General features: G+C 50.2%; 1 long non-coding RNA gene across 1 annotated transcript; it reads right to left on the bottom strand.

Annotated features, from left to right (window-relative positions):
- Nucleotides 1-5,587: 5,587 nt before the first annotated feature.
- On the bottom strand, nt 5,588-16,122 carry LOC119243074 (uncharacterized). Its single transcript, XR_005124630.2, has 5 exons — nt 15,793-16,122; nt 10,841-11,011; nt 10,460-10,568; nt 9,228-9,364; nt 5,588-7,986 (listed from the first exon to the last, which is right to left on the bottom strand). It is a non-coding gene; the product is annotated as an uncharacterized LOC119243074 (long non-coding RNA).
- Between the last annotated feature and the right edge of the window lie 246 nt (nt 16,123-16,368).

Raw genomic sequence — 16,368 nt, 5'->3', positions numbered from 1 at the left:
TGCCGGATGAGCAGAGAGTCTGAGCAGCGAGACCGCCCATACGCTGTTGCCCCAGCCGCCGTGTGGTCAGGGCTGCACACAGGTCTGCCCTAAGGAAAGGAGCCTTCGGTTGAGTCCATGGGGTCATTTTCTGCTCTGGTGCTTTATGCTTCTCACACGAGGGTGCTAGGGGCTTGCGGGGAGGTGGGGAGTTGGCCTGCTCACTCAGTCCTAGTCAAGAAGAAAAAGCAGTTCATCTGAAAGGTGATTTTAGGCTAAATCAAAGACAGTTCTATTTCCCAGCATGAGGAGTAAATCTAGAGAACTCTACGCGATGTGTTTGTGCAGAGGTGGGTGTGAGTGAAAGTTTAACACCCTACTTAAGGGGAGGGGGGCTCAAAAACAGAATGAAGAACTCAGAGGGTAAAGACAGAACACTGACGTCATTATTGTACAGTCGCACACTTAACTCTGGAGCAGTTTCTTGGGTTTCTTTCAGAGTTTGACTCTCAGTTTACAAAGTGTCCTACTGATCAGCCCTTCGTCCAGAATGGATTGGAAACAACCAATGGGAGGGGGAGGAGAGGCTTAGGGACAGGAATGACAGCAGACGGGAGTGTGTACGTGGTTAGCCCACGTCACACTCACCACTAGGTAGTTACGTCCACAAGGTAGCAGGGAAGGATGTGTTGTATTTAGTCCGTGTTTTTAGGAGCCCAGGAAGTAGTGTAGAAAGGTTCCATACTAAATGACAGCGATTAAATGGGTAAGTTTCTGTTATGGGGAAAATTCATTTACGTGAATCTTTCTCAACAAAGCTAATAAATGAAACATCACCGTAAGTTCTAAACACCGGATAAAGTCCCCCAGGGACCGACACATGATATCACAGGAAACAAAGCATGTCAGAGTCACCTGGTTCAAGCCCCTGGTTTTTGCAGGAGGAAGGGAAGGAGGGAGCAAGAGGTCCAAACGGACAGAGGCAGGCACAGTCTCCCAGTCCTGGTCCGGAGTCACCTGCCGTCAAGGCAACCATAGGAACTGGATTATCACACCCGCCAAAGCCCCTCCAGACGTCGCCTTCCAGACTGCAGGGCTTGGCTCACCCAGGGACCTTTCTTGGGTTCTTAGATTTCCTTCAGACCAGATGCAAACAACCCTTTCTAAGCAATGGCTGCTGCTCTGTTCCCTGCTTCTCTCCTGGGTCTTCAGAAACCACAGAAGCTTCTCTGGCCCCTGCTGAGCTTCCAGGAGGCAGGGAGAGGGGGTTCCTCTTTCTGCTCCTTTCCTGCCCCACTGCCTGTGACTCTTCCCGTTGGAGCAAGTCAGGCTGTGCTGACCCTTGTGCAGAAAGTCCTGCTCCTCTTCCCCATCCATTTAAGTCCCTTCCCTGCCATCTCTCTGGGCCATGGTTAAATGGCACAGCCCACCTAACATATCCAGACCCTGATACTCTCTCTTCCTCCTTCCCCCATCTCCTGGGTGGAGTTGGTGCAGGTGCGGGGCTTGTGGAACATTAAGCCAGGGGGTAGGGCTCTCAGGAAACACACACCATCAGCCATCCATGATCTGATGGCACCGAAGGGTGTTGAAGATGGGTCACTGCTCTGTGTCTGCAGGTGGCATGCTGTCTTCGCAGGCGCCCTGGCGCATATAACCATTGTCCATGGAACTCAAAGCTTGTGGGCTTACGACTCCCTGTGAAACAGACACTGACCCATCTAAGTGATGGAAGCAGGCCAGTTTCTTTTTTGTTTTCTCTCTAGGATAATGAGCCTATCAGTCCCCATTCATGAGCACTTATATGTGGGATCTAAGTCAAAGGAGAGACAAAGGAAAATGGAGCTCAGAATCCCACACTGGTCTGGGCTCAGCTTCATCTTGCACCACTCATGAGCCATTGTCTTGGTGGCTCATTTTCCTCCTTTGTAGAATGGGGATGGGAAGGCCTCATAGGGGTGTGGGTATCAAATGAGCTAACGAGGGCCTCCCTGGTGGTGCAAGGGGTTAAGATGCAGCACTATGAAGCTATCCGCAGCCACTGCAGCAAGAGTTCAATCCCGGGCCAGGGAGCTACCTATATGGCGCAGCAGACCTCTCCTGTCTCACCCGCTGCTCCCCTCAATGTATTTCAGTCAATCTGCCTGTTCTGTTCCCCAGTCTGTCTCTGGTGAATCCTCTCACCCCCCACACCTCTGGGCTGTATCCCAGCTCTTGTGTGCATAAATAAATATATCTTAAAAAAAAAAAAAAAAACAGCAAGTGAGCTAATGAATACAAATCGTTTAGGAAACTCAGTGACTGGGAGAGAAGATTCTACCGAAAGAGATTTTTATTGACTTGCACCGCCACCCTTTCTGAGTAATCCCTGAAATTCTTGAAAGTCATAAGCTCAATGGAAAAATCTGAAACAGGCTGGGTTGGATCAGGCCCTGCTCTTGCCAGCTGGGTGGCTGTGAGCCTTCCTGCATCCTAGGGCTAAAAACATAATGGCACCAGTCATGGCTTCATAAATGGGGCCAGCTCGTCTTCCTTTCTAGCTTACTCTTAACTGAGCACTTCCCCATGGGCTATATTTCTCATGAGTTATCTCATTTAGTCTTTAGCAGGGAGATTAAGGTTCTCACTCAGTGTTTTCACCAACGTGTGTTGAGTCTTTTAAGCACTCTGCTGAGTCTCTCTACCTGTCAGGCCTGAATGACATTAGAGTTCTTTCCAGTTGTCAGGAGAATAGGGGCTTGACTCAGGGGGACTAGCTCATTGTGTGCTCTCAGCCAATGTGCAGATGACAATACAGATGTGATCGCCGTTATTCCACCCTCATCAAATGAGTGTCCTCATTTGTCACGTGTGTTGGCTGTGCCCTTTGCTTCCTTAACTCTGCTCTGGGGGCCCCCTGAGGCAGGCCCTGGGCAGGGATAGGAGAGCTTGGCACAGCCACCCAGGCTGTTGTGCCTGGTCTGTTACAGTAAATTCATACATCACTGACAAGCGGTCACCTGGGCTCTTTATAGGCTGCATGGTGTGAAGACCTTAAAACGTGCCAATCTCCAGACTCTGCTCACCACCCCTGCCCATGTCTGGCCCTCATTACACACATACACACACACACACACACACACAACATACAGCACGTAGATATCACACACACAATACATATGCCTACTGCACTCCCCAAAACACAGCATACACATCCTACAATACTCCATACACACATGCTAACATGACACACATAGTGCACACACATGCACAGCACATGCAAACACCAGATACCACACACACAACACACACTTCACACAATCGAAGACACCACAAGATACTGCATGCGCGCACATACACAAGTACTCACACGCACACCTCACACTTAAGCCCACTGGTGCTCACTCCCCCTCCATGCTTCTCCCTCTCTCACCCCCACCTTCTGTGGCCTTCAGTCAGCCATCCTCTCCCCTACAGATGCTTGCATTATCCCAGCCCATGCTGACCCCTCTCCTTCCTGCAAACTCTATGGGGCACTTGGCAATTTCTGCTGTCTGGAAAGGTCCTATGTGTCCCCATAAGCTCTCCTAGGTTAAAACCCTCCTGCAGTTGCTTGTCATACCTGGAGGAGAGGACAATATTCAGAGATCATTGTTTGCCAGCCCTTGAGAGCCACGCTGGCATCTGTGATGCTCCCTTAGTGCCCCTGTGCTGCCGATTCCATGCACCTGGCCTCAGCAGAGGCTGCTGTGGGAGTCCAGGTGTGGATGACAGTCATGCCACGGGGAAGATCACAGAGTGAGGTCAAGGCTGGTGGGTGCTGAGTCAGCCCAGGACTGACTGGGACACTGTCCCTAGCTTGTCACTCTCTACCTTCTGGGGCCAGGGCCTTTGATTCAATCCTTTGTTGTGTCCTGCAGGCACACAGCCAAGGATTAGGACTGAGCCCCCAGGGTGGGGGTGGGGGTAGGAGGCAAGAAACTGCAATCAGATGCAGTTTGACCTTTAGGGAGGGACTCAGGTCCTGCCTCCCTCTGGGTCCTGCTCCAAACCTGGAAACACAAGCGGATCTTAGTGGAAGTCCACAAGGCTTCCCAGGCCACTGGTCAGAGACCCAGGGTCTGGGGACTCACTGTACAGTCACCCAATGCAGGAGCAGTCCCTTGACAACACGGGGAGCCCTGTTCTGCTGTACTGGCTTCACAAATTCAGATTTTCCACTAGTCAGAGTTGTTGTATTTAAAAACAGCGCCAGGAAAGGGCACTGCATTATGAATCTAATATTTGTCAAGAGGATATCCGCCTGGTTTCATCCTGACAGCATCCAGCTAAGTCATCTTTCCCCACTAACCCTTGGCCCTGCCCTTCGCGATCCCCACTTCTCTGCTCCTGGCAGGACTGCAGTTGGCCCTTCACGTTCGCCCTTAACGCATCATAGTGTCAGTCCTCAACCTGTGGTCCCCTCACTCACAAATGCTTCTCAAATCTCGAAATGTTGTCCACATGCTAAAGTCTCCCTCCCCAGGGGAGCAATTTCCCTAGTGGCTATTCTGCAGAAGCCATGGGGAGACAGACCATGCAGTGAGTTGAAAAAACTCAGAGCTTGGAGAGCCTGGAGGTCATGAGAACTCATCTTGTCAGCTGGGCTCTGGAGTCAGACAGAGCTGGGTTCAAAGCTGTCTCCATTGCTTAATAGCTGTGCAGTTACTCAACCCTCAGGCATCTTGGCTGACGAGGCTCAGAAGAAGTAAGGAACTAGTGCTGGCAGGCATCTAGCTGCTCCTGAGTGGAGGGGGCTGGCTGCTGGCATTATGGGAAGCAGTGAGAGCTGGTCTTACGGGTCTCAAACTTTCTCTTTACCTTCCTGCTATCCTTGAAAGGTGCAGCCCCAGCTACAAACCATGGTCTCAGTAATTCCCTTCCTCTAGAACCTTCTCACACAGGGACAACTGAGACAGACTAGGGATGGTGAGACAGATGGGGGCCTCCTACAGGAGGACAGACTTAAATAGGGCAAAGACATGAACCTGAAGAAATCAAGTGCATGTCCCATTTTCACCATGGAAGGTGCTCCTTCTGAGAGACAGGAAGAGCCCTGGTCTGGGCATTCCAAGTTGAATCTGTGTCCCAGCTCTGACACCAGCTCACTATCCAAAGCTGGGAGCGCTCCCTCGCTCTAGCCTGCCAGGTGCCTCTGACCTTGGAATGCTCACTGCCACACCTCCCTCCCTCCACAGTCTTGGGCTGATACCCAAGTGGTCCTCAGAGACTTGGTTCTGTGGGTCCTGAGTCTCCATGTGCCCCTGCCCTCCTCCACCCTCTCATTTAGCTCTCAGCTCCTCTCTGCTCACACAGCTACAGGGGAGGTTTCTGCTGAGACCCAGGTTGATCAAACAGAGTGCAGTTTCAGCAGATTGAAGAATATTCATAATATTCTAATGACCCTGGTGAGTTTTTTTCCTACTTACTTCCAATTTGGCTCTAATAAGTCCCTCCACAGCTTACCTTAAATCCAAAGAACCCTGAGCTTGCCCTTCACACCTCCAGCACTGCACAATGTCAACGTGGGTCCTGATGATGGGCCCCCACCCTGGTTGTTTCTGCAGGGGCCAATGGCCTTCAGAATCAACAAAGGAAGGTCCCAGTGCATTTTATTATAGGCTAAATCTTTGAAAACAGAGACCCTAGTAGAAGATGCAGGATAAGTCTGTGAACTTGCAACATTCAATTAATGTGCACTTTTATAATGTGAGGCTTTGCTCCAAGCATGCTGTAAAACCCATGAAAGCCTCACTTGGGATGACCACTTTTCGGTCATAAATTCTTAGCTGCCAGAAACTCAGAAAGTCATATAATCTATTCCCAGTTGGAAGCCAAGTTCACATCTAAAATCAGTTTGGACAACCTGCACTCCCATTTTATAGCCCTAGCTGGTAGATGGGCTCAAAGGTTACGGTCAGCACCCAGTTCACTATTGCTGCTTTGACCTGAATCTCCCAGAAAGGGAGGTACCTTGGCACCTTGGGTGCCATTTTTCCGGAGGGCTGTGTGGCCATCTCTGCCACTTGCTGAGTGCCAGGGGCTCCGGACAAAGAATTCAGGGTTTCTCTGAATTGGTATTTTGGGCTGTAAAATCCGTTATTGTGGAGGCTATTCCGTGTGTTGTAGAATGCTTTGCAGTCCCTGGTCTCTCCCCACTAGATGCCAGTGGCAGTATATCCCCCTCCCTGCCCACCACTGTGACAAGCCAAATTGCTTTCAGATATTACCAACTGTCCCCCAGGGGCTAAATTGCTCCCACTTGAGAACTGCTGTTTTATACACATCATGTAAGCTTCACAGAAGGCCTTTGAGGGAGCAACTTCATTACCAGCCCCACTTCCCAGGTGCATTTGCTGAGGCTGAGTGAGTCAGGTCACATACCTGTACTTAGAAAGGGCCAGAGCCAGGGCTCACTTCCCCAGTGTATCTGGCCCCAGAGTCCATGATTCTCACCACACCTCCTGCTGCAGAGGATGAGCTCTCATTAGCTCTCTGAGGCTCCAGGAAGCCCAGGATCTCAGCTGGCGTTCTCCTGGGAAAATGCCCAGCTGGGGCTTGGCAGACATGTTCAAGTCAGGGTCCCAACTGAGAACTCGCTTCCTTCAGAGGCTCTCCCGGCCAGGTGGAGAGGGGACGAAGCAGCCGAGAGGTAAACCCGCTGTCCTTCTGTGGGCTGACTGTAGGTTGACTGGTGCTGGCAGTTGCGTTGAAGTCTAGTGTGATGATCACGTTGCAAAACAAGTCACCAACACCCAGTGATGGAAAATCAGGATCATTAACGAAGCTCCAGGAAAGCCAGATAGTGTGGTCTGGACTTGTGTAGGCTCAGGGGTTCACTTGTGTCCGTGTGTTTTTGCTGGTCTTGGCTGGGGCAGGACAACTGGCTGGACTTGGCTTTGCTCTCTGTGGTCTCAATGTCTGGCAGGTTAGATGGGCTTGCATGATGCTGAGAGACACACAGAGAGAGGAAATTCGCAAAAGCACTTGGCACTGGATGGTCCCTTCTGCCTCATTCTATTGGCCGACACCAGTCACAAAGCCAGCCTAGGTTTAAGGGTGGGGAAGCAGATTCTGCCTCTTAAGAGAGGTAGCTGCAAAGCCACATTGTAAGGAATAGAGACAAGGAGGGCACAACTGAGGTCATTTTTCTTTGGCCTCTGGCTTAGCCACTGGAAGCCCAGGTCCCATCAGTGAGTGAGAGAAGGGGAAGGTTAGTAGATTCAGACATCTGCAGAGAGATTCCAGCTGCCTGGAGACAGAGCAGGTCACGTGTCACCTCTCAGGATGGAGATTCGCTTGAGGGTATAGACCTTGTTCATCCTTGAGTCCTGAGAACCTAACATGAGCCTGGTACCAAGTAGGTCCTCAGCTAACAGTTGTTAAATATGAACTAAATTCACTTAATAACTGGAATTCAAAGTAAGTTGAATTCAGTGGTCTTTGTTAAGTGCCTATTGTCTGTTGATCTCTTAATCCAAGAGTCAGAAAATTGTTCATTTTTCAGCCTGGTTGTTAGGGCCCCAAACCCAAGGTCAGGTGTGGTCCATGAGTGACTTCAGAGAAGGAGACCGGCAGCGGTGGCAGTGCTGGCCTTGCAAACCACACCTGTATCGCATCGCCCTGGGCTATCTAAGATAGCGCGCAGGGGAGGCTGGGTCTCTGGAAACTCTTCTCAAGTTCTTGGCACCATGTGGGTTGGGTGGATTTTCTGCTGATTTTCCAACTGGCTCAGTTTCACCAAATCCAGCGGGTGTCTCAGCAGCCTGCTGACTTCCTTTTTCCTTTGAAAGCCGGAGCGCCTGGAAGGGAAATCTGAGACAGTGCTTGAGATTCACCACAATGCTGTCTGTGTAAGGGTGGCCCCACGAGAGAAGGCTGTCAAAGGCCCAGTTTCTTAGAAACAGGAAGCTGCCTTCTGCCAGGAGTCAGCTTCATGTTGGCCAATGGGCTCCGTGCTGGAGGCGTCCCTTCGTCCTGCCCTCTGGCCTGGAGGAGGAGAAAGAGCTCCAATTAGGTAGCATTCCTCTCTCTCATCCCCTTCAGCCTTTCCTAAGGTCAGGAAAGGGGTCTGGGGGTAGGAGATTCCACCCAGGTACGAAATACCAGGCAGATGTGTGAGTGTTCTCAGTGGTGAGAGAACAAAGGTCACTGTGTAGATCATGTAAGTCAGGGGTAGGTTGTGGAGAGCGTTTGTGGTGTGTGGAATGTGTGTGTAGAGAAAGTGTATTTGTGGTATGTAGGGTGTGTATGTGTTTTGTGTGTAGGGTGTGTGTGTAGAGAGTATTTGTGTGTGTTTGGAGGGGGTGTGTGTGGAGTCTATGTGGTGTGTGAAGGGGTTGTGTATGTGGAGGGTGTGTTGAAGGATGTGTGTGTGTGGAAGGTGTGTGTGTGCAGAGTAGAGGGGTGTGGGAGGCGTCAGGGTGGGAAGAAGGAGGCAGGTAGAGGGACAACAGATATGAGGAGACAAGGTGTTAAATGTCAAGTGAGCATCAGGAGGCCTGAGACCTTGCCGCAAGCTGTGGGCAGGCCAGGCCTAGAAACTCAGCCGTTCGACCCCAAGGTGCCCATCACTGGTTAGGACACAAATCTGGCAGAGGTGAGACAACTGATCAGCAATGTGGACTGTGTCCCATGGAGTGTCAGGTGGTGTGGCTGGGACTTCAGGGACTTGAGGGGCACAAGGAGGGAGCTTGGGGGAAGTTTGAAGAGGAGGGTTTGGGCTGGGGTGACCCTGTGGTGCTGACAAGCCTTGAATTGCTGGTGCCCATCACAGCCTCCTGCTGTTGAACCAAGCTCACCGAGTCCAGTCCCGGCACTTTGGGACCTGTGCCTTGAAGCTGCTGCCACCTCCGATCTGGTCTTAGTGACAGGCGAGGCCAAATATTGGCCTCTCAGCACTCCTGGGCAGGGAGGGGGACCGGGGTGGGGTGGAGAGCTTACTGTCCTTTCTCCCTCTGGCTTCTGTCTTTCCTCCTCAGATCCCCATCTCAAATGAGACATGTCACCAGTATCTAGTCACCATATGGGACACATATGTGGGGTGGTGGTTCTGATCTTGGGGAGGGCTGGACTCTGCTCTCGGGCAGCCACAGGCAGGGCCCTCTCTCCTTCTCTCTCCCTTCACCTGGTTTCACTCCTAATGCTCAGGGTGTCCTGCTCTCCTTGGCTTTTAAGAATGGGTGGAACCTTCTGACCCACCCCCGCCCACCCTGTTTATCTCTCTCCACCTCCTGTCCTGGAGCCTCTTATTCTGACAGCGGGCAGTCTGTGGGTGCTGGCTTGTATTTGGCTTTGGCTAGTTTCTGCATCAAAGGTCAGGGCACTGATTCTCTGTGTCCAGGAGGACTGCGAACCCAGGAGTTTCCTAGAAATAGATATGACATTATTAAATTAATCCATGAAGTGACATTTCTGAGGAGGGCGGGAGAGAGAAAGTGGCAGGCGATATAAAGGATGGTGGTGGGGAAAAAAATAAATTCCGAAACTACAGGGCATTCTACTCAACCTGACATAGTTCATAAATTCTTCATCTATCAATGTTAGCAAACAATTAAATGAAAAAAAAAAAGCGGTGTTACAGCCCTTGTCCTCCCTGACTCACGCAGAGGCCCTCAGTCCACTAATGAGCAGTTTGTAAGATTGTGTGACCTGCCTCTGTTTCCATGTAAAATGCTTTGAGGGGTAGAGAAAGAAAATCAGGGGTCAGCATCTCCTTATGATGTCACTACTAGGCCATCGGAACTCCCCCTGATCTCACAGGCCCCTGGCTGCTCAGGACACTCCCTGGTGCACCTCTGTGCCCTGGGCATGGGACTAGATGTCCTGCTGTCTCCTTGGGTCTGAACACGTTGCAAATTGTGCCCACTTTTCGGCAGCCCTGTCATGGGGCTTCTGAGGACTAAATCCTGCTCTCCCACCCTTTGCATGGTTGCTTCCTAGGTCTTCTGTTAGAATAAAATATGCAGGTAAGGGGCTCAGGATGAGGGCTCTTGGGGCACTTAGAACTCCCTCCCTTTGGACTTACTGGGGAGTGCAGATGGGCTGGTGGACAGGAAGCTGGTGGGAAGCTGAAGCTGCAAGAGGCCAAGACCACCATCATCAAAGCAAAACCTCATACTGAAAATTCCGGGAGGCCCCACCTGCCCACAGGACCGTGAGGGTGAGATGTGCCAGGCTGTGAGTCCCAGGCATGGGACATGAGCTGGGAACCTGGAGTGGTGGCGATGGCACAGACCTGGCCCTGGGTCCTCAGCATCCTGCTGGGTTCTGCTCAGAGGTGAGGGCAAAGCCTGTTCCACCAGGGCCTATCTGAGAGAGGGCACCTGGGGACGTGGGTCCATATCCCAGGGAGCAATTTCACCTGCCACACTAGCTTGGGGCAGCCATCCCACACTCCGCAGACCCCCAGACCAAATCACACTCAAGTCAGAGGGTGTCTCACACCATTTCATCCACCTACCTTTTCTTCAACCAAGGCATGGCATTCAAGGACATTTTTTTTCTTATTGTGGAATGCTTCAGAAATTTCAGTCATTCAATGGAGAATGAAGTCTCCTTGTATTTAAAATCTACAATGAATTCAAGAGCATGAGGGAGCTAAAGGACCTTAGCAAACCCCTTGCCCTCTTCTTGACAGACTGACATACCCATGGTCACTACTTGGAGCTGGGCTTGGAATATATCCAGGACAAAGGCCAGGGTGAAGGAACACATACAACTAGGGTGCTGGCCTCATTCTGCCCTCAACCTTTCCTCTAAACCCTCTCTAACAAATACTAGCCACCTTTAGGCTGCTCTTTAGGTGAACCCAAACCATCACAACAGCCCTGGTAGCACTAACCTCTCCGTGGAGCTTCCTGGTATCCTGGGGCCTTGGCGTTGAGGAGGCCTGGACAAGTCTCTTCCTATGGCCCCAGACAGGGGGTCCAGGCATCCAGCTGACAACATCTCCTCCACTGTGGTGGGTGCTACCAGTTTTTATCTACTTTGTACAGGGGACTCTGAGGAAGACCTATTTACACAGAAAAGAAATTGGAAGCTACAAATCTGATATAACCTCAGAAAACCTCTCCTGGCTACCCAACAAGAGGACTTGGACAGAAGGTTCTCTGGGAAACATCTTATATTGTTTGTGCAGCAATCCACTCCTCCATTAAAAGATAAAAAAGATTTATTGAGGTATAATTCATGCACATATTTTCAGTGTACAATTTGCTGAGTTTTGACATATGGGTATACCTGTGAACACATATATTCTCTCTTGGTTAACTTCTCTGCACCATTTATTAGATTAGCTACTATTAAGCACAAACTATATATGCTATGGGCTGTTATAATTCTATATTGAATTAAAACCTGCCTTCTTCTAAATTTTACTCTCCAACCCCAGCTACACTAGGGTTGCAAAATGAAATACATGATGCTCAATTAATTTAGAATCATAGGTAAACAATGAATGCATTGTTCTTTGTTTCATATAAGTATGTCCCAAATAGTATGTGGACATACACTAAAAAATTATTTGTTATTTATCTGATATTCAAACGTATCTGTATTATTTTTTTTTTTCCCCTACTAACTGCAAATCCCAAGCACCACCCTTTTGAGCTGTATAGAATTCTGTGTTCCCCTGGCCAAGGGACAGCCTTCCTGTCCTGAGTTCAAGACAGGTCTCAGCACTCCCACCTGCCCTGAACCCTCCTGGTATTTCAAGGTGCTGGACAGCACCTCCTCTGGTCTCAAATCCATGATGTTAATACTGCGTTGGCCATACCAGTCTTGTCCCGTGTTTCCTCTTGAACTGGTTACACTCAAAACCTGCAGCCCACACCCACTGAAATGCCCTCACCGCCCCTCCAGCCCTTAGACAGAGGTTTTGAACTAACCCTTGGCTTATCGAGATTGCTGGTGAGATCTCATCATGCTGGTTTGTCCACGCTTCTAGGCTACTGGAATCTCATGGAAGCTAGAGTCTGTCACCCAGAAAAAAGTCTATCCCTCTTGGATTAGAATGTTTTCAAACCTGATGAGCCTGAGTGTAGATTTTTAATCAAATAACTGGGGGAAATGCGGACTTGGTGAAGGCTGAGCACAGACATCTAGTGTGTGTCTCGGAGCCTGCCCCTGTCCTGCCGTGCCTCCCTCCCCCACTTCCTGGAGGTTGGCATTAACCAACACCCGTGGGGCCACGTATAGTCTGTCATATCACCTCGGTGTGGTGTCTCTTACCCAGACGACACTTCTCATTTTTATCTACAAACATTTCATAACAGTCTTCTTCAATTGTCTGATTCATTCATTTCAGCGACTGCAGCTAATGCTTCCTCCTGCAGCGTGCCAGGCGCCTGGTGGAAATCAGGTCCATTGCACTAGTGTTCTTCATCTCCCAGTCTCGGTAACCTCTCCACAAAAGCTCCTTCTTTGGGGAACTCTACTGGCCCCCGGTGATCATCAGTCACCTCTCATACCTCCCTTTCCCTGTCTCAGGGATCACAAGCCATTTTAAAATCCACAAAAATTATCAAGATGTTTTATATCCCAATTTAAAGTCTCCAGGTTTTGTCTCTTTTCCTGGAAGGAAAATTTAAACACAATGTGCAGTCGGAAATGTCCATCCCTCTGCTGTGCTTCTTGATTCCTGAGAAATTGCTCAGCAGCCTCGGGTCACAATGGGTTCTTTCCTGGGCTCCACTGTCATTCAACATCCGAGTGGCTGTGGCTTCAGCGAATGTGCTGGACGGCTCTCTTACTCATTTTAACATAATCTAATGACTTCTCACTAAGTAATTGGATGGATGTAGGTCAAGGGCAGGAGGAAGGGGGACAGGAGGAAACAAGTATTATGCCCTTATTTTGTATGCTTGGGGTATTCATGATGCCTTCACCCTCACCAGACCTGATGAAGCACAATCATTCTCTCCACTTTTGAGTAGGAGAAACTAAGGGTGCAGAGCTCAGACAAGTTAAGTGAAGTGCTCGGGGCCAGGCAGAGGCGTGGCTGTGTGATTGGTGCTGAATGCACATCTGGCCCCATTTAGCTTCAAAGTCTGCATTCTCTCCACTGTTCAGAACTGAGCTACACCTAAAGCAAGTACAATATGCAAACCCATCTGGGGGGCTTGAGGGTCAACACAGAATTGCTCCTTATGCAGGATCCGATTCCTGACATGAATTGGCTCTTTTTGCACACCTCTGCTGGGCACAGTGTGGCAGACTGGGTTGTTGCTCTCTGGGACACAGGGAAGTTGAGGGACTGAGCATCCCCTAGAAGACCTTTTTTAATCTCAGGGTCAGCAATTGTCATTTCTGAGGAACCGCCCCTCCATGTTCATAAGAGCAGTGCTGAGGCCAGAGAGGTGGACAGCACAGCTTCTGGGAGCCACAGAGCCCTGGAGAGGATGGGCTGGCATGCCAAGGTGCAGGTCCCTGGAGGCCAGACAGGAGGTGGGGGTGGTAAGGGGCACAGGGTGGCAGGGACAGACAAGGAAAATGAGAGCTGTGGACCCAGCTGAACAGAAGGGTGCAGCAGTGGTGGGAGGCTGGGAGAGGGTGCAGGAGGCAGGGGAAACAACAGGTCGAAGAAGGATCAGCCAACAGAAAGGACAGACAGGGTGAAGGTGGGAGTGCAAAGGAGTGTGCCAGGGCTGAGTCCTGACACAGGCCCCAGGGCCAGATGAGCCCTCAAGGGATGAGGCAGTTGGTGGGGGAAATTGGAGGGGAAATATGTTTGATTTGGGCAGATTGAGTCAGAAGTGTACTTGGGACATTCAGGTAAAGAGCTTCTTAATGTCTGGGGCTGACAGGAGAGACGGGGTTGCTGCTGTTGGGTAGCCGTTTTCTAGATTTATTTGTAGGTGAGAACTTCCCTGAGATAAACCTCCCTGCAGAACCAGCATTCCCTTTCTCCACCTGCAGTGAGAGTCTCCCTGGGTGTGCACAGATGTGTGCACCCTTATACACTCCCTTCACAATACACTCACACATGTATACACAGGCACACGCAGACATGCACACACATGTGCACCCTGACATATGCCTCCACTCCTGTCACACACTGGCATATAGTCACACACTCACACCCTTATCACAGGTACACTCCCCTCTTATACATTCACACACATACACATCATGTGTACCCTTTCACACATTCACACTCACACTCCCATATATACACTCACATACGCCCTTCACATATATTCACACTCATGTGCATCTTTGCACATAGTAACACTCACCAATATATATCTACACGCTGTCCTTATACACCTGTTCACCCACGAGGCTACTTTTGCACGCATACACATTCACAGAGACGTGTGTTCAGTCGTGAGCTGTTTAGCAACATCTCGGTCAACAATAGACCACACATACATGGGCCACCGGACAATGGTTTATAACAGAGAACATAGGGGTCTCTTGACATTCACATCACAATGAAATCACCTAACCACACATTCTTGAATCATCTTGTTAAGCAGTGTTTCTGTTCCCTTCCTCACTCATGAGCTCACACCACCATGCACACACCTCTCACCCACCATGCTCACCTCCAACACTGTGCACCATCTTATGCTCACTCACGCACACAAGCACCTGGCATGTCACCCACTCCCACTCACTGACAGCCCCTGCTGCTCACAGTCAGCCTCTTCTCAGCCCCTGGGTCTGTGGCTGCTGAATGATGTCCCACTTAGGGTGACGTCTCCATAGTCTGGTGGCCACACTTGGCGTGGCTCCTAAGCCCTAATTGCCACTGATGCGGGGGATGGCTGACTAGATAGCCTGTTCTCTGAAGAACTGAAGCCTCTCAGTCCTTCTTAAATCCAGGACTTCAGGAGACACGAAACCAGGATGTCCTTGGAGTGGAAGAAAGTGCTGGAACTCAACGAGCCAGTTCTCTGGCTCCTTGTCCAGCAAGGCTGACCTGACAAGCCCAGGGTCACTGCCCTGAGGAGGTGTGTTGGAGCTACATCACCAAGGTGTGGGCCCGGGTCTCTCAGCATGCTGTGACCACAGAGACACTGGTGATAGGCCTGAGGTTTGAGGATCCACTGACAGCAAGGAGGCCAGATATTGTGTTGTGGGGCCCCGTGGACATCGTGCTGTCTCAGTGGAAGCTGCCCCACCCAGGGTGGGTCCTGCTGGCGCCAGGAGTGGGCATTGAGGGTGTGGTCAGGCAACTCCAGGCTCTGCCCGTTTAGTCCTACAGTCAGAGGGAAGCCAGTAGCCGGCGTTCCCGACATCACCCTTGTTCTGTCCTTGAACAGCCTAGTTTCCCTTTAAAAATGACTATTTATGGAGCTTTTATTTAAGAGTTATCTAAAACCTTCTCCAACCTGACTTTCGCCTCTGCCTCTACCTCTTCTTCGGGGAAAAAAAGGACTATAAACTGCATCCTACCGCATCCAGTTGTGTTTGCTTTGATTTGTCTTGAATTCCCTATGTTTGAGACCTCTTTGAAGTTCCAGGAATCAGTGACAGGGCAAAAGCCTCTCTTTTGAAGGCCCACGTGAGCTTCATCCCACAGGGTGGGAGACCGGCTCTGCCCTCGGCGCTGAGGGTCAGACCCACCCAGTCTTTTGAAGGTATAGCTTCCCTCCTGCTAACCGGTCTCCTGACAGGCCACCCGAGAGGCCTACCAAGGGCATTAGTTCTTCTTGCCTTCATCTCCTGGATTCGTCTTGTCTTTATTATTACTATCTGGCTTTATTTCTACCCTCATTATAAAAGCCATATAGCAAGAAATTTGGAAAACATTATTCCTAATCCCATCACCCACCAGACCCTGCTCACCTGTTGGAGTACTTCCTTCTAGATTTTCTCTCTGAGCAGATGAGGTCTTGTTCAGTTTGGGCCTTTTTTTTTTTTTTTTTTTTGAAGTTGAAGGTTAATTTCTTCTAATGCAGCGGTCATTTCCAGACATGCGGTTCCAGCAGGGGCTTGCTTCGGGGAAAACGAATCACAGTAGTTATTCATAGATGGGTTTTTAAAAGAAGAGCAGGGAAGCACTGGTTGGGGGCTGGCATGGGGCTAGTGCTTTGGGCCATATCAGGTGACTCCTGCTTGGAAGGAGCATCATTCCATTTGGGGTGACAAGATCTACCTACCCAGGTAAAAAGTTGGGTGACATCATAGAATTACATCACAAAGGCCACCGGTGCTTGGGGAGACTTGCTACTTGAGAAACACAGAGAACAATGCCTTAGAAACCCGGGTGGCAAAGATCCAGTGAGGTGGTCAGGGAAGCCTTCCTGGGGGAGATGGTTGGGGGCTGAGCTTTGAAGTCTTTACAGGTGCATGCTGGGGAAGGGGATATATTTCAGATTGGGGCAACGATCTGGGGTGATATCTGGAGATGTTGGAGAGATG

Source organism: Talpa occidentalis, unplaced genomic scaffold (assembly GCF_014898055.3).
Source record: "Talpa occidentalis isolate TD23 unplaced genomic scaffold, MPIMG_talOcc4v2.1 talOcc4.13, whole genome shotgun sequence".
NCBI lineage: Eukaryota > Metazoa > Chordata > Mammalia > Eulipotyphla > Talpidae > Talpa > Talpa occidentalis.
This window is presented reverse-complemented; position numbering and strand designations above follow the sequence as displayed.